Source organism: Oenanthe melanoleuca, chromosome 1A (genome assembly GCF_029582105.1).
Source record: "Oenanthe melanoleuca isolate GR-GAL-2019-014 chromosome 1A, OMel1.0, whole genome shotgun sequence".
Classification (NCBI taxonomy): Eukaryota; Metazoa; Chordata; class Aves; order Passeriformes; family Muscicapidae; genus Oenanthe; species Oenanthe melanoleuca.
Genome location: NC_079334.1, coordinates 26,623,593 through 26,644,044, shown reverse-complemented (window position 1 = coordinate 26,644,044; position 20,452 = coordinate 26,623,593). Strand labels below are relative to the sequence as shown.

At 40.4% G+C, this 20,452-nt stretch overlaps 3 non-coding genes across 3 annotated transcripts; 2 read left to right on the top strand and 1 right to left on the bottom strand.

Annotated features, from left to right (window-relative positions):
- The first annotated feature begins 13,708 nt into the window (after positions 1-13,708).
- Positions 13,709-13,780, top strand: TRNAD-GUC (transfer RNA aspartic acid (anticodon GUC)). Its single transcript has one exon. It is a non-coding gene; the product is annotated as a tRNA-Asp (tRNA).
- Positions 13,781-13,905: 125 nt separating this feature from the next.
- Positions 13,906-13,977, bottom strand: TRNAD-GUC (transfer RNA aspartic acid (anticodon GUC)). The gene has a single exon. It is a non-coding gene; the product is annotated as a tRNA-Asp (tRNA).
- A 433-nt stretch (positions 13,978-14,410) lies between these two features.
- TRNAW-CCA (transfer RNA tryptophan (anticodon CCA)) lies at positions 14,411-14,482 on the top strand. Its single transcript has one exon. It is a non-coding gene; the product is annotated as a tRNA-Trp (tRNA).
- Positions 14,483-20,452: the final 5,970 nt, after the last annotated feature.

The following is a 20,452-nucleotide window of genomic DNA, read 5'->3' as shown; positions in this document are numbered from 1 at the left end:
TCTGTGCCAGTGGTGAAGACCTGGTTGTAATTAGAACCCTTAGATCTTCTGAATGTGTTTAAGGGCTCTTTAGAGCTTTGGAAGGACTTGTCTGAAAGGATTTAAGAAAGATCTGGAAAAGAGTCTTTCCTCCTTACAGCTTGTTAACTAGTACCATTATGGAGTGACTGCATTCCATGTTGGCAAAAGTCTTTACCTTCTGTTCTATCCAGACCTTTGAGTGAATTTTAAAATCCTGGCTCAGACACAAAGGGAAATGGTGAAATTCTTAAATACGTATTGGAATCCACTGGTACCTGATGAGCTAAAGACTTTTTCCCTAAGCAGAACAAAAAACAATTAATAAAATGTTACATAAAAAATATAATATCAGTAAAATAGTTACATGCAAAACCTTAAGACATTTATGAGAGAAGGCAGGGACCCTCACGTATACAAGTAAAATTAGTATGTTTTCTGGTTAAAAAGCTGCAGTTTAGTTCAGTCCAAGTTATTTGTGTCTTTTGTTTTGCAAATATTGATTACAAATGGCTTTTGCCTGAAGAATTCTTAACAATGCTTGATCATTTATTTGCCTTCCAATATTCTCCAAGGCCAAACGAGTTAGCTATCTGTTTCCTTGAGCTAAAAATCAAAATAGTTCTGTCTTGCCTCCAAATAGCCAATTGCAAGAAAGATGCTGCCTGACCTAAATCCCCTCAACACTTAGATCAGATGAAAGAATTTTGGATGCTAACCACAGACCCACCAATAAGTATTTGTAGGCTGAATATTTAGTTTGATTTGTAATGGCTGAGCATGGATTGGCTTCCTTGTAATTTGTCTTTCTATTTTCCATTAACATTTTCTGCTTGTCAGGTTAAGCATTAGCATACGGTGCTCTATCACACATTTGCCACATAGTGAGGCTAATGAACACAGAAGTATTTTATCAACTTCATCTATTGTGCTTTTACCAGCTGATAATTGCCATAATGGTGCATTTGCTATTTTGATCTTGTAGAGCATGATGTCCCATTACATTCATACCCTAACCTGGGCTATCTATCAGTTCCTGCTCTCATCAATAACTGTTTGCAAGCTCTGTTCCAAAGTACTTTTCCCTGTGCTCTTTTTTCCTGTGGTTTCTGCTGCTTCCAGCACACCAGTTGGCTGACTCCCACACCTTTCCCAAACCCCTCCTCCTCTAAGATGTACTCCTCCTGTGAGTCCATCACACATGGCTGTGCAGAGGAGAAAATGATGCTGTTTGCAGAGCAACAAAAAAATCCTTTCCCACCACAGACTGTAGCAGAGCAAATAGTGGGTATATAAAAGGTCAGCTATTTTAAAGCACTTCAAAAGATAATGAAAAATGTCTCCCCTTCAGATGAATCTAGGAACCATAGCCAGAAGCATGATAGAACACTTCATAATAAAAATATTACCTAAATATTTTTGAGTCTTTCTTCTCATGCTGCCCTCTCCTACAAACTTTTTTTCCATTCCAGTTTTCCTGCATTTGGATTAGAGTCATACAATAAATTTGAGTCATACAATAAATTTAAGTCATACGACATTTTTAGTTGCTTGACAGCAGTCTCACCTATGAAACTCAGCTTCATCTATGAAAATATATCTTTGCAATTTGCAAAGTTGGTGAGATGCTTACATCTTCTGGAGAAAAATGCAGTTCAGTGACTTCAGCAGCTACTATCAGGCATCTGCTGTACAAATGACACAATCATTGCGTGAAAAAATGAGTCCAGCTGGCCAGAGTTCATTGCATAAAACAGTCAGTCCAGCTGGCCAGAGTTCCTACAGATATGGTCTTTGATGAACAGACCCTCTTATTTTTCATCTCCAATCTATTATTAATAGCATGCTCTGTGATCACCCAGACACAAAGAATTAAGGCAATAACTCTCTAAGTGAATAACAGAGCCTTAGCTTGCCCAATGGAATAGCAGCCATTAAGCTCCTGCCAAAAGACCATTGCCTCAGACACAAGGATGAGCAATTGTCATATAGGCTTGGAAGGTGTTCATACCTAGTATACTAAGCTAAAACATTCCTTTTCTTGGGAGTTCCTTGTGGTAGCACCAAATGCATCAATTACATTACCTAATGAAAAGCATTTCTTTATAAAACAATCATCATTCAATGCAACTGTCTCTGTTGTAATAATATAACAAGAATATATATTCAAGTTTTGGGGTATGACGCTCTTCCTGTAGACAAACTCAATTAAAAAAAAAAAAAAGTCAAGGTAGATAATATTTCTGTGTCACTGAAACAACAAAATATTCTGAAGACTAACTTCTTGGGACAAGGCAGGAGATATGAAACAAGAAACAATGAGTTCCTCATCAACAAGCTTTCCTTTATCCCACCTGACTTTGGACGCTGCAGGCAGCCCAGAATAACACCCAGCCAGCCTCACACTGAAATGCTGCCTCTGTCCTTCTGCAGTGTTGTGGTTTAACCACAGCCAGCAGCTAAGCACCATGCAGCTGTTCACTCAGTCCCTCACAGTGACAGGGGGGAAAGAATGGAAAAAGTGAGAAAATTCAGCGGTTGAGATAAAGAGAGACATTTTAACAGATAAAGCAAAAGCCACAGACACAGGCAAAGCCAAACAAGGATTCATTCACTGCTTCCATGGAGGTGTTCAGCCATCTCCAGGAGAGCAGGGCTCCATCATGTGCAAGGCTTCCTTGAGACTAACACCATCACTCCAAACATCCCTCACTTCCTCCTTCTTCCCCCAGCTGTATTTGTGACCATGATGCCACATGGTCTGGAACACCCCTTTGGTCAGTGGGGTCAGCTGTCCAGCTGTGTCCCCTCCCAGCTCCTTGTGCACCCCTGCCCTCCTCCCTGGAGGGGTGAGAATCAGAAAAGGCCTTGTCTCTGTGTAATCTCTGCTCACAATGACAAACACATCCCTGTGTTATCAACACTGTTCCAGCACAAATCCAAACCACAGCCCCGTAGGAGCTACTATGAAGAAAAATAACTCTACCCCAGGCAAAACCAGTGCAAGTGCCTGTACAGAGAGGGAGTGCTCACAGTGCTCTCATTAAGGACTGCAGTTAGAAGCTAGCACAGGAGCAGTCACAGTGTGGGCATCACGTTGTCGTGCAGAGAGGGATGATGAATGCAGGCAGGAGCACCTGCTGAGATCTCAGCCCTCCTGACAGTGTGCACGGCACACCTGCTGCTGTTGGACAGCCCCAATACCACCACACATCCCATCCTTGTGTTGTACCATATCCATCCATTTAGGACTAGCCATTAAACTGCCATTCTTCGTGCATAACTTCATGCTGCTTTCCCTTTCAGAGAGTGGCCTGTCAAAAAGGAGAGAGCACACTGCACAACAATAATTTTTGTGTTATTTGAACACATAAAGGAAATACGGTTTATGGGCTGCAGAAACTGGAGTTTCAGCCTTCCAAGTTTCATATCCTCTTCACATGAATTCTGTGTATGTTTTCCTCTTTAGAGCTTTCACTACCTTGTCTTTTTAAAACCCGTGAATCCTTTTTATTTCACTCACCAAAATCTCAAACTAAGCAATTGTTTCACCACAGAGGAAGTTTAAATATGGAACTAGCACAAGGCAACACCCAAATTCAGAATGCATCCTGAAACACAACGGTATTAGAATCTGAGATACGTATCTATCCACAACATCCTTCTCCCAAGTATCTCAGCCAAAGTTCTGCATCCGGTCTGCAGAACTGCCACGCTCTCCTGACCCTCCCTAAACTGTAAGGAAACTCAGGTCTAGATTTAAACTCTACACACAAGCATGGCTCTTGTTAAGAGAATAGAAATATTACAGGCCAGGTAGTGCCCATTTTTCAGTTGTTCTTTCACTTGCAAATGTAGGGAAAATAGATTGCTACACTGCAGTTCCAGGAGGTGGCATAAGAATGAAAGCAGTAGTAAAATGTTCATAATTAATTTACCTATAAAAACCCCCAAATCTGTGCATTTCACATTTTAATCTTTCATCCAAAGAAAATACAATGTAATTCAATGAGATAGTCAAACTTCAGGAACTCTCTTCTGTGCATGCAAAGGGTTTTTTCTGAATAAGAGTGATGACCAGAAGATTGCTCAATTAATCCATTGATCTATCTTCTGATACAACTTCTGCCCTGAATATGCATTTTTGACTCATAATCTCTACATAATCTCACAAAGCTGTATCCCTTAAACCTTTAAATACTCTATGAGGTTGTACCTGTTGAAGGACACTGTAGAAGAGATTTTAGGTTTAGGGATTGACATACCCCTAAGAGTTAATTACCGTTGTGGTTGCCTTCATGTTTGCCACTTATCCTGAAATTATCTTTAATATAACCCAGATCAATACAGAACAAATATGGAAAAGCTTGCATTCAGCATTGCACTGGAATTGAGCCTCTATACAAAGAGTTTGTTTTTCTTCCTTCATTTGAAAAAATGCCTTCAGGAAAATACACATATAAATATGAATATATTAATGAATACATTAGTCCTTATTTATTTGATGGGGAAGGAGGTTATTTATTAGTAGTAATAAATGCTGTTAAAAATACTAATATCATTATTCATTAAAAGTAAATTTTTAAAGTATTATGAGTTTACATTTTTTAAATCTCTATAGGAGGCAGAGCTGCTTTACAAATAGTTGCTGACAACTTTACCTATTTTAGGTCTTTTTGCCTGCAATTTTACAATTTTGTGTATCTGAGCAATTTAGACATGCCTTCTGGTTTCTAAACATTATTTTCATTCTTCTTTTCTTTTCTTGCACTGTACAGGTTTCTTTGACCTAACCTAGGAGTGTACTATCTATCAGGTTCTCTAATTAACAGATACTCCTCTTGACAGTTCTTCACTGAAAATAGTTAAACTCAGCTTTTAATCAAGTATGAATGCTATGAATGACTTTCAATTCTTAATGCACAGTTGTAGCAACTTTTGCCTTTTAAACACAGCTGAAATTTCTTATATACTCTCTTGGCACAGAAGCTAGATTTATTTAAAAATGGATAACTTATGACTGGTTCCATTGATTAAAAAAAAAAAAAAAAAAAAAAAGGCATTGTCCAAAACTAGTGAGGTTTGTAAATGTAAAACAAACATTCACGGTGGAAATGTCAGTTAAAGAATTTGCTGAATAACATAGGACTTCTGCATAAGAAGAAAAAAGATTTAGCTTCACTAAAGTCTGTATCAAGTGTTTGAGTAACATGTTGACACATGCAATATATTTATTATCTGATATTGTGTGTATTACAGGTTAAAGAAATGCTCTAAGGACTTTAAGGTGTGCAGAATTATATACATTAATCACAGCTCTTAGAGCTCTTACTCATAATACTGTTAGTTGTGGAGCTCTTGTGAAAATCTGAAATAACCTGTTTGAAATAATTCTGAAAACTGAAGTTCCAGACTCAATGGACTAATAAGTTAATTTTAAAAAGTTATCTAATAAGTTTGTTCAAATTATTTTACTTGAACAGAGAAGTATGTATGGTCAGATTATTTTCCGTGTCAGACTGAGCAAAAATTTGATATTTTCATCAGAATTTTGTCAAAAGTGCTAAATATTATTGGTATTTAGCACTGAAGTCCTTTCAAACAGCTCAGTCTCCATCCCACTTAGAGAACAATGGTTCTAAAAATATCTTTAGCATTTCCCTTTTTACCTTTCTTAAACTGTCAGAAAAGACTGCGGCCCCCTCATCCATGTGAGCAGAGGAGCCTACATAACTTCTTCCAATATGAACATTAATCTACAGAAAATTTTGACTTTTTCATATTTTCTTTTTTTCAAAGTTTCTAAGGTGCTATAATTAAAAGTATATCAATGTGTCAACCTGAGAATATTTATAGAGCAGGGTCAAATTGACAAAAAGTACTCCCTTTCTCTGGCTCCAGCCAAGAGTTCTTGAACCTTTGGTAACTATTAAAGGCAGGAACTACATCCATTTAGGAAACCTATCATGTCCAGCAATGAGGACTTACACTGCAGAGACAGGGGACAGGGGTGGAGTGATGAGGCAAGTTTAAACACTGTTTTCCTCTCAGTCAGTCTTGCTACAATGAGAAAGGGCAACTACACAGTTACCCAACTCTAGGTGAAAGGCTTAGTTTCATTTTTTTGCAAAATCCCCAAAAATGTAAGTCTTTCCCACATGCATAAACAGGGGAAATAGTCTAACAGTTTTCCCATTTCCTGCTCCTCTTTATCCTTTCTTTTCTCTTTTCTGTATTCACTATTAATAACAAGTGGAGGCATGGACTGCACATCTGGTTCAGCTCTGGTGAGAACTCTCAGGATGCAAGTGGCAACTGCTGCCAAGTGACTTAATTTCAAAACGGAAATTCTCCTATGAAAACTTTTTGTAAGAGACTGACTGATTTTTGCTGCCAAGTGAAACATGCCAGTCCCATATTTATGACATTTTATTTAACTCCTTTCCTTTCCAAACAAAATATTTTGATAGCAAAATACTAGCCATGATTTCTGTTAAGAGAATGTGAGGGAGGGGAAATGAAAGAAGTTTTCTCCAGCCATTTTGCTCCAGATTGCTAAAATTTCATTCTATGAACTCATTTTGTGTAAGCTGAATTGGATTTATGAGATATGATTCTCTTTTTCCCCTATTTTTAATGTAACAATTATGTAAAACAGTAACCTCACGCATCGTCTATCATCCTGTGAGTCAGTCATTTTACTGGACTGTAAGTAGAGCACTTCAGAATTCCGCCAGAGGGAGCCGGTGCGATTGAAAACTTGAAAATCTAAGTTCCGAAAAGAAAGCAAAACAACAACAACAAAAACCCAATCAAAGCCAAAAAACAGTTAGGGAAAGATCATTATCCTGCAAAATAGCAAATAGCAGACTGTAAAGAAATAAAAACTGATCTTCAGAAGCATCGTTTTTTGTGCCTTTTAAAGCAAAATTCTTCACATTCAATGACATTCAATTCATTCAATAACATTTAATGGAGATCAGTAACATAAATAAAAAACAATCATATTTTTTTCCGTGGGAATTGCATTATTTTGAATTACACCTCACCCTAATAGCTCCGTATTTTGATCGTTTATCATCACCTTGACAATGTCTCCATATTTTGCCCCACACCAGTTCCTCAGCCTTTTTCTCATCCCTTAAAAAGGGCACCTCCAAACCAGTGGTTGCAGATCACCATCTCCCCCACCCCAGCTGTGACAATGCTGTAAAATGTCCAGTGACTCTACCTAGCAATGCATCTGATATCTTTTCTTTAAACACTTTTTCTTTGATTTTACTACAATTGCTTACAACTAAGAGTATTTTGGTGATTTTCAGGCAATATATTGCAAATGCACAGTAGAGTTAAGTTCTGATTTCAAGTAGCTGTGCTCTAAGCACATAACTCTCAATCGTTCCTCATTTTTTGTTTTGGCTATTCAACTGACTTTAAATATTCATCTCTTGTTTCAAATTTAAAGTGCACTGTGATTGATTTCTGCATCTTTTTTTAAGTGTCAGGCTTTTTACAATTGAGCAAGATAATTAACCAACAATCACTTCTTAAGTCACCTTTGGTGAACGTGCATATTTGTTTTTCTCTGCCAATAATAACTTCGGAAATAGCAATTAATTTCTCAAAAGGCTTTTTAATATTTTATTTTATATCATCTTCCTTTTTGCATCTGCTAAATGTAAAACCTATCCACTTCCCTTCTATTGCTCATTCACCCACCAAAAATTGTGTCAGTGGCCAAAGAAGCCAATCCCAGCACTGGCAGGCTGAACAGGACCAGTAATTTCTTCGAGCCTTCAGGTCTCTCTTTTGCGCTCCCATGACTTAGATAAGACATAGGGCATCCTGATTTTTCCGAAGGAAGTAGAGTCAAACAAAAACAAAGAGGGAGGGGAGAGGAAGAATAGTGAAAAAGAAGATGAGAAAACTTCTGAGTGGAAAAGTCAGGAGTAATAGTTCAATACATGGTAAAGATAGAAATGAACTTCTGAAATGAGAATGATGCCTTACTGGTTTTTACTTGGGATTTCTCAAGATTTCCCTGTGCATATGGATTACCACAATCATTGGAGTGTACCCCTAAGTAAGGAAAAGAAGAACATGGTATCCATGCCAATGTGGTGCCTGTACCATAAGAAAGGAAAAGGGAGGAAACTATTACCACCTGTGAAGCCACAGTTTTGTCTAAAAAGGAAGCTGCTCTTCTGTTCCCCGTGCACAATACTATGAAGTAGCAAAAGATGGAGTCTGGAGGACCAGGAATGCACAGTGAAGCCTGCACTACAACAAATTGCTGGAGTGCTGGTAGCTTTGACCTCATTTGGTTGTTAAAATAAGTAACTTGCCAACTTTGCCTTTTGCTGAGACTGTTCTTAGCATCTTTGGGTTTTTTAAAATTTTTCTTTTTTTTCCCCCTAAAACATTGATCAAATTCCAACGGTCTTCTCTAGTCTAACTCTTAAAGCAAGACTGCTAACAAAAATTATACTCTTTATATAAGCTCCATTAACTCATATACCATGTAGAAGATTCCAAACTGTCATTTATTATGCTTTCCACTTTGTGTTCAATATTTAGACAGACAACATGGACCTGGTGATGCACTGTGATGTTTCGGTATCTGCTCACAATCCTGCTTTCTCTCTCAGATCCAGTGTTTTCTAAACTCTGAGTTTTGTGTGTCCATTAATATATTTTTCAGTGATGCATACCTTTCTTCTCAAAAACTTTACAAAAGCAGCAAAACATACAGAAATTTCCCTTCATACTTTCACTACACATTCTGACAGTGTTTTCAAGATATGCTCAGTTTACCTTGTGTTAACTGCTAGATAAAAGCCAAACTAATTTCTATTCATTCTTGGCTTTGCACTCTGATTTTTCTTTACCCTCTGATTTTTCAGTACTACAACAGTGCAATCTTTCCAAGTTAGAGAACAGCAAGCACTGCTTAAGATCTGGAACATTTATACATTCTGAAGTGGCAGAATGTGTGGGGTTTTTTTCTGTCTTCTGCAGGGTCTTCTGTATATTCATTATTTTGGACCTTAAGCAAGCACCAAGGTTTTGGTTTTAGCAGCAACTCCTCCCTCCTCCCTATGCTCATCTTTGGTTTCATTGCCCTGTTTTCCCATTGTAATAATTTAGCCTGCACTTGTCCATGAGGTCTTTATTGGAATGCATGAAAGAGTGATAATTTCCAAGTTAAATTCATTGCATATAGACTCATTTGTAATTTTGTAAAACCAATAAATTTAAAAGGCTCCCCTTGCTCTTTACAGTATAACTAATTTCTTTGCATGTGCCTTTATCTCATGACATCTTTGTTGTATTACCTAACATGAATCTATGATGCTTTTTCCTGTATTACTTTCTGTGGGTTTGGCTACCCTATATTTTTCCTGTCTCTACACTTCATTTAGCTTTATTATTACCCATGATGACATTCGTGATTCCTTTTTTTTTTATTTGAATGACAGTTTTTTACTTCCAGAATGGATATGATGTGAGAGTCAGTCCTGATTGTTATAACTGTATATTAGAGTATTTGATTTTTTCCACCTTTGTCCCTAGAATTTTCCTTCATAGGCATTACCTGACAGGTCTATTTTGAGGCTAATCATTAACAATTTCAAGAGTCTAAGAAATGCCATATTTCAAACCAAGTCAGACCAATGGTGAAATTTTTGAGTTTACTGCAGTCTTTCATCACAGCTAGAAAGTTATTATACTTGCAGTCATTTGGTAGACATACTGTGGTATCCAGACCTACATTACACAGGAACACTTACATTAGTACAAAATCTATTCCAATTTTTGAATGTCCTGACATGTGTCTAAAGACTTTGCTGCATAAAACCTCTTTTGAGGTTGCTCTGAAACAGTGTATCTCATAAACAAAGAGAGGTTTATTCTGCATACAAACTTAAATCCTCTTCATTTTAATTACCAAGTCTTATCCTTCTATTTCTAAGCAGGACCTCTCACAGTTTTTGCTGTTGTAAAGTTGAAATTATTCATTAAAACCAGCCAGCCTCTATTTTTCCCAGCTTTCATTTTCTAATTCTATGGTATTTTTTTAGTACATTTGTTTGGCAATCCCTCCTGAGGACAAGTGATGAGAATGCAGATCCCCTCCAAGAAGGAGTTTATTCTTATTGGAAGCATCCACTGGATGTAAACTATGTGATAGGAATATAAATGGCCAGGTTCAACTGTTGAACTTTTTACCTGAACAGAAAATGCAATTCATGGGCATTTCTTGTCTATTTAATTTCAAAATTCTTAGGACATAAATATTCAAGCACTGAGATTTCTCCAATAAGTTTTTAAAAGGTTACATTTATTAGACAGTTCAAATGACTCACCATGGAGGGGAAGCTGCCCAGCTGTGTGGCTGCATTTAGTACTGAATAACCTGTGCTAGGCTAATAGGGGAAAGCCCCTTAAATCCCTCCTCCCACTAATCCCCCAGGCACTGACGTACAATGTCCCAGTCCTCTTTACTCAGAATTTTTTCAGCTCTTCAGCTGTTAATTTCACATGGGATGCCTGATCATTCTTTCCTTTAAGAGATGTAAATTGATTTTTCTAATAACTTCTTAAAAAAAAAACCAACTAAACTTCATTTTAATTAAATCAAAATGCATGAGCACAGAAAGAGATCACTGAGCCATACAGACCTCACTATAAACCCATTACACTGGACAGAAATTGTATAAGGCCAAAACTATACAGAAAGAAACCCTGTAAGTTAAGACACCATTTAATAACTCATTTGGTGTCACTGAAAAGCTCATTAAATCTTGTGTTGTGAACTTCACAGAGTGAGGGCACAGATAAAAATTAAAAGGAAAATAAAACACAAAGAGCAGATGGAGTGCTGGATATGTGTGAATGGGCAGGAATAAGAGCATACAAAATAGCTATGAAGATTAATCAGAATCAAATATGTTCACGTTTCAGCAGCTGTTCAGGATTGTGGCTTCCTAAAGACCACACCAGTAAAAGGCTTCCCTCCTCATCTAGGATTTGTGTTTTTTCTTTGATTTAGAAGAATTAATTTCTGCAGCCACGGGAGGCTCCATCACTGATCAGTGATGAACCTCAACATGCCAATAACAACATATGTTACTTGCCAAGGCAAATGGGTATCAGCAGGTGACTCAGGTGGATCTAACTGAGGGAAACAGCTGATTCCCTCAAGGCCAGGGCTGTCCTTAGCTGGGGACGTGGGCCAGTATGAATTTCTTCCAATTCAATTAAGGCAAACATGAAGTCCTGCACCTTGGATATAATAACCCAAGCAGCCAGGAGCTGACTGGGTGAACAGCAGCTTTACAGGAAAGGTCTTGCAGGTCCCAGTGAACAACGAGGGCAGGCTTGAGTGAGTGATTGCTCTTATAGCAATGGAAATTAGTGATACACTGGGAAATATCAGTAACAGTCCAGCTAGAAGATGAAGGGAAGTGATCACTGCCCCCATTCCCTTCTGGCACTTGTGAGGCTGCCTATGGAGAGCTGTGCACAGTCCAGGGCAGTGTGAAACAAGAAAGATACCAACAAACTGCAATGGGTCTAGTGAAAGGTCACCAAATGAATAGAGAGCTGGAGCATGTGGCAAACAAGGAGACACTGAGAAAGGTTGGTTTGTTCAGCCTGAAGAAGAGGAGGTTACAGGATGATCTGACTTACGTCTACAGCTACTTCTTGGGAGGGAATAAAGAAGATGGAGCCAGACATTTCTTGGAGGTGCACAGCAAAATAATCAAATTGCAACGTGGCAAATTCCAAGGAGAATTCTTTACAGTGCAAGAATGTGGAAGTTCTCCACAGTGAGAGTGAGCAACAAAAAGGTAGTGGAATTTCCCATCCATGATGAGATTCAAAACCCATCTGGACATTTTGCAAGATGAGCTTCAGCTAAGCAAGCTGAAGGGGAGGTAACTAGCAGCCAGCTACAATGATGTGCTAGATCCCAGCCCTGTTCCTGCTTATGGCTGTGATGGGCCTCTTACAGGCGACTTTCACCAGTTATCTTTTAGCAGCCACTGGGGGCAAGCTAAACACAGAGCTGATGCAATGATGAGGAAATCACACAACAAGGTTGTTAGGACACATGAAATAGCTGCATGTAAGATTCTGAGGAGAAAACAGAGCCTCCACAGATCTTGGAGCATTGATAGTAGTCCTCAGTACCTGTTCTGCTCTGCATTTGCATGTCTCTGTGACAAATCAACAGGGAATGCATTTGCTCTGTAACTGCAAATCATTGCAGCCTCACAATAGTCCATCCAATTCAAAACAGTCCTTTTGCTGAGCTGACTCACACCTCCATGTCTCTTCTTGCTCCCCTTCTTAGGTATTTTTGGATAAGTCATCCTCTTGTTTGGGGTGCATAAAGATGCCTGAAGCTCAGCTCCCCGACCACAAGGGTTAATGAACAGAAGGAAGTGAGAAATCGCAGGCAAAAAGCTCTAGAATAAGTGTGTGTGGTCCCATAAAATGCAAACTGGCAACGTTTGATCCACCAGAAGGACTCCCAGCTTCAAGCAAACCATTAACATCTTTTGAATAAAATTTGAACATGCACAGCAAGTGTAGACCAGCCTGGAAACACTGGTTTTGATCCTGCTCTGGGAGGTTTAAAGCCTATCACCAGATCACAGCCCTACAATATTACTCATTACACTACATCTAAAGTCTTGATATTGTTACGAGACTGCGGTTATTTTTCACTTTTCAGGACAAAATTGAAATCTGTTTCATCTACTGATTAACACATTCAAATGTTTAAATGAGCAGGCCAATTCTCAGAAATGCATTGTTTACAGGTCACTTATATTTAGAAGGCTACAGAAAAGATGCTGCTGGCTCTTTAGCTGTGATTATCTGAAAAAGCTAAGCTGGGGTTCATTTATGCAAACAAACACTAGCAGTAGTGGAGGCCATCAGAAGAGAACACCATTTGCTCCAATCGCTTGGTTATTATATGGTGTTAATTCTTCATCTCAGAAGTCAGCAAATTAAATATAGTTTCTTGTCTAATGTCACCGTGGACAAACTTCCAACCATGTTTCTGCTGACCGGGTCAGCACCAAGCCAGATGGTCAGCCCATGTGCTTCGGCCTTTTACTCTCAAATCTCAAAGTAGCAGGTTTCCATTTCCCCCGTTCCTTTTTTAGGTAGGTAAGGAGCAGGTGCTCCGGTTCCTTAACCTCAAGGGCTGCTGACTCCAGCACTTCTCAGGTTCCCGTAAAAAGAAACTCTGCGTGAGCGAGATGCACAGCTCCAAACGCAAAGACACCCGAGCTGCCGGCGCTGCTCCGCTCCCCCCGCCCCGGCCGGGCAGTTCCCTCCCGCGCCCATTTCCAGGGATCCCTGCCCGCGGGGCCGCGTGAGGCGGGGCCGCAGCCGGGCAGGGGGTGCGGAGCTGTCCCTGTGATCTATCCCTGTCCCTGTGCCCGGTGGGTGCGGAGCTGTCCCTGTGATCTATCCCTGTCCCTGTGATCTATCCCTGTCCCTGTGCCCGGTGGGTGCGGAGCTGTCCCTGTGATCTATCCCTGTCCCTGTGCCCGGTGGGTGCGGAGCTGTCCCTGTCGCTGTCCCTGAGGCCGGGCCCACCCACACCCTCACCCCCTCACGCCGGCGGCGCGGGAGGGGCCGCCGCGGGGAGGCGGGCGCTTGTGACTCCTCGTTAGTATAGTGGTAAGTATCCCCGCCTGTCACGCGGGAGACCGGGGTTCGATTCCCCGACGGGGAGACACTCGCTTCAGAGCGTTTTTGTTTTTTTTTTCCCCCCGCCCCGCGCGAACCGTTGACGCCAGCGGCAAAAAGCACCGCCAGCAAAAGGCGCCGCCTGCCGCCAGCAAAAATTACTCTCGCGGCCTCCCCGTCGGGGAATCGAACCCCGGTCTCCCGCGTGACAGGCGGGGATACTTACCACTATACTAACGAGGAACTGCCTGTCGGAAACATTTGCGGAACTGCTTTTATGCGCAAATCCGTATAAACGCGTTCCCGTTCGCTGATCACAAATGCCGCGCTGCGGGCGGAGGGACGGCAGGGGCGACCTCCGGCAGCGGGATTTCGGACCCACGAGCCTGCGCAGGGCGGCCACGGCGCGGGAGGCGAGCTCGGCACCAGCAGGCAGCGGGGCGGAAGGCCCTCGCTGCTGCGCACCACTAGCGGGGATGTGGGTGGGGAGAGGGAACGTGCTTGCGCGGGAAGGCGGTGCCGGAGCAGAGGGGCCGGCGCAGGGGTGCGGCTGCCGCGGCGGACGGGCAGGGTCCTCGGCCCGATCCATGCCCTCCTGCCCCTCCGGGGACAGGGGCGCGCTGCCCGTGTCCTTCGGCGGCCGAGTTGTAACGCTCTGGCTGCCCCTGCCCAGCAAGACCTCGTGGCGCAACGGTAGCGCGTCTGACTCCAGATCAGAAGGCTGCGTGTTCGAATCACGTCGGGGTCATTCGGTTTTTTTCCTTCTGCATTTGTCGGCTTTTACCGCCTCCCTCGCGCAGGAAGCCAAGGAATGTCATTGTTGGGTTTTCTTTGTTTTCCCCAACAGCTTAGGTCTCCTCTTGTGCTTGAGACTCAGCGGGCAGCGCGACATAGAGGGATCAAGGGGGTTCAAGGCACAGGACTGCTGCTGCAGCAGGGCGTCCTAAAGATCTCGTGGGATAACGTTGGCATGTCTTTGTTTATGGTCTTTGTGTGTATAGGACTGTCTGATTACAGGCTTAAACGCAAAAGGCAAGAACGTGTCAAAGGCTTACTTTATTAAGGTGACTGGCTGTTTGGAAATTATGAAAAAACTTCAGAAAGTTGTATAGAAAGAAAAACTTGAAATTTTCAAGGGGGCTGAGGGCCCGAAAGCGGCAGAGATACCATATTTTCAGTATAGAAATTGACATAACAAGAAGAAAAAGTAAAGGCAGAGACAGCAAGTGGTCTAATTGAGCCAAGAGCTCAGAGAGATGTTTGTCGTGAGAACCCTGCAGAAGAATGAAACCCTGGCAGGGAGAGAGAGGGGACCAGGGTGCTGGTGGGGGAAATCTCCAAGGGTGGTGGGGTTAGGCTGCAGAACAGAAGAGTTTTCTCAAAGTAGCTATTTTCATATGCTGAGGTTGACAGGTTGACCCGTAGCAGAGAGGCACAGAGAGGATTGATTTAGACATGAGATGGCAAGTCTTAGAAATAATACTTTAGTGATTTATATGGACTATGAAATTTGACACATGATAAAATTTAATTGGGAGTTAAACAATAGTTTGTCAAGGGCCTGAATTGAGAGAGAATGCCAGAGATACAATTCTCACTTTGTAAGAACTGATTATTAGCATTGTAAACCATAGAAGAAAATGAATACACAAGTCTTAGAAAGCAGAGTCAACAAATTATGTAGGGGTTGTTAAGCCAAATACTTTGGCTTTTACAGGCTATTGTTTATATATCCTTAAAGCCTTTTAAATACAGAAATTCTGCATCTTCCTTAAGCGATCTATTCCATATAGTCTATTGACTATTTTTACAACTACAAAATTAGTATATGTAGTTTAACCCTGACATCTCTTTGGCCTCAACTTAAATCCAGCCCTCATGTCATTGCACTGCAGAACAGCTTATTCCCTTCCTTATTATAGGTAGTTCTTACATATTTGAAATTTGTTATGTCTCTCTATAAATATTTCAGCATAACAGACTATGTTTTCCAGGCCTCTGAATTATTTTATCACTTGCCTCTGGAGCCTTTCCAAATAAGCTGCATTTTTAAGTGCTCAGAACTGGTCTTAGTATTTCAGCTGACTCAGATTTTACCAGGTCTGAATGAACAAGGAGGATTGCCTCACATGCTATGCTGACAGGAATTACACTTAATGTGGTTAGTAGTTTTTTTTTTTAATGCACAGTCTGTTAGATGGATGCATTTTGTATGAGATGCATAATGTTAGATGTTTCCCCAGTCCCACACTGTATCTTATCTCTCAGCTTCACCACCCACCAGAGAGCTGGATGTAAGAAGCAGTAGCAATCCGTTTGCATTCCTGTATCTCTGCCAAAGCAGGTGCCCTGCTCTAAACATTCCAGACTGTTGCCAGACAATATCTCTGGCTTGCAGTAAGGGTAACATCTGCATACAGGAGTCAAAGTTTTCCGGGTGTGGTTTCACATTAGTACACCTGACATGTGCAGGTTGTCACAAAACAGTCCATGTTGCTCTGCTCTGTCCATCCCTGCATTTCCCTCCTTCCACTTGGATCACATCTTGCAATGGCATTGCAGCAGCTGCCAGCTCAGCATGAGAATCTGGTGGCACAGCTACTAGATCCAACACAGGAAAGGCACCAGGAGGGCATGGCCTGGGACAAGACAGAGAGCAGGATCCTCCCCTTTGGCAACAACCATGATTACTAGTGGTTCAGTTTAAGATTTTGTCAACTGTTCTGTAGGGGGAGAGGTCACTGTCCCTAAACCAAAATCACCTGATGTTTCAAAACTAAATGAAAGAATTAAATGTGCCTTAGCTATGTACAAACTCTCCCACTCAATTTCCTATTGGTGAAGTGGGAATAATAGTTCTCTTTGACCTTACAAATGTTTTGTCAGGTTGACTCCATTCAAGCCAAGGCATCCAAGTATGCTAGTGGATATTTGTCTCTCATCAGCATTCAACAGCCCATGTGCTTCTATGCTTTTTGTCTCGTCCTGACTTTTAGATACTGCATTTTGTAACCTGACTGATCTCTTAACACAGATGTTTTTCTTACAAAATTGTTACTAGCTAAATATAGACAAAAACGTAAATCCACTTAAGCTTCAAGAAACAGTGGCACTGAAGTCATAGCTTATATATGGTAAATATGGCTTCTGTCTGTGTTTGACAGAAATAAATATCAAAATAATTCTGCTTTGGAAATGATTCAGTGTAGGAAACTACCCTGAAAACTGTCCATTTCATTTCTGCCAGAATAATTAAGCAGGAGCTGACATTTCTGTTTTCAGTCCTTGTTGGTATAAGCCTTCAACTATCACAAGATCAGCAGTTAAGACGTTTCAAAATGTACAGATTTCTCTCCTTGCCTGGGGACAGCCATGCAGTGCTGGGTATTCATTTATTCACCTGTCTGTTCACTGTGTCAGGCGACACTGGCAGAGCAGTGTTCCCAGTGGCTGCCAGCTCTGGAACTGCTCTAGAAGCAATATGCTCCACTACACTAAGGCATTCTTGCTTTCTACTTCAAAACCAGACATTTCTAATGAGAAGACTAGAGTTATCAAAAAGCCACCTAATTTTTCTAAATTAATCAAGATTGTGGAAAATAAATAATTTATTCTAGAAAGTATAGTTATGCTGTGCTATAATTATTAGGCAACTGCTTATTTTATTTCTAGTAAAGCTTTCCAGTTTATATTGCATTTCTCAAAGGGAATATCATTTTCATAGTGAAACCTGCCAAGACTGAATTAATACTTCTTAAATCTTTTTTACATTTCCTTATCAGCTCAGTCTAAGACAAGAGCATGTCTGTAACACTTGCTTAAATGCTATGAATTTATAGTCTTCACAATGTTAACTATTGTGAGAGGAATGTTACATATGAATGCAAATTATACATCTATACTTCATTATAGGCTGTTTTCCAGACCCTCCACTTAATTTAGGATACTTTTTTGAATGCACATATATAGAAAAATAATTTTTTCAGCATACTGCAACATAAACTATTTGTCTCATTTTTATGGGTGGCATTAGAGATTAGAAATCACAAACTTAGGGAAACTCGAGCCAGAAATATGAGACAGTTTAAAAGGCATTCAGTGTTTTCATGTCAAAGATGAATGTATGCTTGAAAAATCTTTTTCTCACGCTCAGGAAAGCTAAGAAATTCCAGACATTTGGGAGGGTCCTGCAAAGGAAGGATTTTTGGCTTCTCCTTTCAGCATATTTCACATTTTTAGGCAAGCTTAGAGCAGTTTTTTAACCACCAGAAATGGCAATAGTCTCACAACATTTTCACTTTTATTCCTAAACTTTGCTTTTGTCAGCATTTATACTGACAAGAGGTAAATTTTAACTACCTGTTTCTCAGGTAGAGGCAGGTATTCTGGTCTTTGAAAACCAGAACTTGCAGTTAGGGATAAACATTCAAGTACTGGAAAGCTTCACAGAAGACACCGTAAAACAACAGCTCCATGCTCCAACCTTTACAAAGCAAATTATTGAACAGGCATATGGACCAGAGACCTCATATTTGTGGGTTTTTTTCCCCCCCCCACTGTAATAACATTAGAAAGATCTTTTGAGCTCATTCATAATGAAATCACTCCATTCATCCCTTTGACTGCTGCCTGATGCTACAAAACATGACTTCCTTTTTCCTTCAAGAAGAACAAACAAAGGTGCAGATCCTCTGCTGTATTAAGGTCTAATTGTGGTGACACCTCCAGGTATGTTCCAGTGTCAATCATCACATAAGTGCACATTTAAGTGCTTTCTTATGCTACTTTCCCTGTCTACCTTGCCTGGAAGATGCCTGTTGATCCCAAAGTGTGACAGTAACAAGTGCAGAACAATAAAGGACAATTTTGTGCCAAGGACTGTTTAGGGACTTGGCTTCCCAGAGAAATCTATTGCTCTGAAGAAGAATGACACTGAAGTGTTATGTCATGCTTCTATAGGTTTGGCTGCTTTGGAAGCAACTAAAGGTAACCAATTAAAGAATTCTGTATTTGTGCAAGGCAGTTACATCAGTAATAGAGAAATTACTTCACAATAAATAATTTTTTTTCTTTATAGTTGGGAAAAATAGCTTTCAAAACTTAAGTGGACTGTAAATATGAACTTTAAGCAATGTTAATCAGACCCAGAACCTCAGTGGCTCCACAACAACTGTACTGGAGTTTAAACAAATAGCCAAAACATATGGTAAGTTTCTGCTATCTTTATGCTTCTATGCCAGTTACATCTAACAGCAAAAGGAGAAAAACACAGAGCCAAATTAAGGCAAGTCAGCACATCCATCTGTTAAGACCAAAGCTGAACTGTGAGAGTAACTGTAGGGATTTACTACTTCATACCATATTCCTGTAGGGGTTTTTATGCTACACTTAATGCATTAAAACCAGGCTTACCATCAATGTACTTAGACTTCAAGCTCAGCAGTCACTCACAAGAAAAGCCAGCACCGACTGCATTGTAGAATCTGAACAGGACAGTGGTACTGTGGTACAAATGGTGCCTGCCAAAAACCAAGCTTCAGGGCTTTGTTGTCTGTGGGGATGTTAGATGGTGGCTGCACCAACTTTTTAGATTGTATTTTCACTATTAACTTTGGCTAAAATTTCCCAGATGCAGCTCCCCCTTATGCTGATTTAAAATGTTTTAGACTTGATACAAGTTAAAGTTGCTATTTTTTATGTTAACATGATAGCTGAAGAATCTCTCTAAAGTATGCTGTGCAACTCATTCCATATCTGAAAAAGAAGCAAATTTTTAAAGGTAAAGACTATTTTCCAAGCCACCTAAAAGCTTTTCAATGTGAAAAAATACTATCTATTCTTTAAATTAGTACTATCAAATTTGAAGAGAAAATATATTTCCTTTAAGCATTTCCAAAACACCTGTCATGTAATACCCATGTACCTGGTAAAATTTTGGGTAAGATATGCTGAAAAATAGGTAGAAACATCTAATTTGTTCTCTCCAATTTAAAAGTAAGCTATAGTAGTCAATCCACATTGAGACATTACTTTTTACTGTGTACATGTGCTGTATTAATGGAGGAAGATGTTTCTACCCACTCTGCAGCCTCCTTGCCAAACAAACTGAACAGGTTAAGTATGTAAGTATGTACACTTTGAGATATAAATTATAATGAACTTCAGATGACTGCCACCTTGCAGAACTACTGGCACAACAAGGTATATTAAATGCCCCAAGCTAAGATTCACCCTTGTCTTAATTACTTTGCTGCACCACACCAATTCTCCAGTGAGAAGCATCAGGGTCCATGATCGGTCTCGAAATTATCTTCCACAAAAAAAATAACCCTCACCGCCTTCATCTAGCTGATACTGAGGCTATGGCAAGGTAAATAGGAACAACAGGCACCAGAACTGCTCCATGATGGAGCACACATCAGTACTGGAAACCCCTTTCCGAACAGCAATTTAAAACTTTCCAGAACACAAAGGGGACTAGGTGCAAACACCAACAATCCTGTTTCAGATCCACGACTAATGGGAAAATTACCGCAGCCACATTTAAAATCCTATCTCTGGTACTGCAAGGCGTTCCCAAAAGCATAGGATATATAGCCAGATCTAAACACTAAACCCTTCCCATCATTAAACAGAAGCAGCGCCTTCCCAGCAAGCAGCGTGCAAACACAGAAGGATTTAACCCGCTTGTTTAAAGACTGTAAGATTGCAGTCTTGA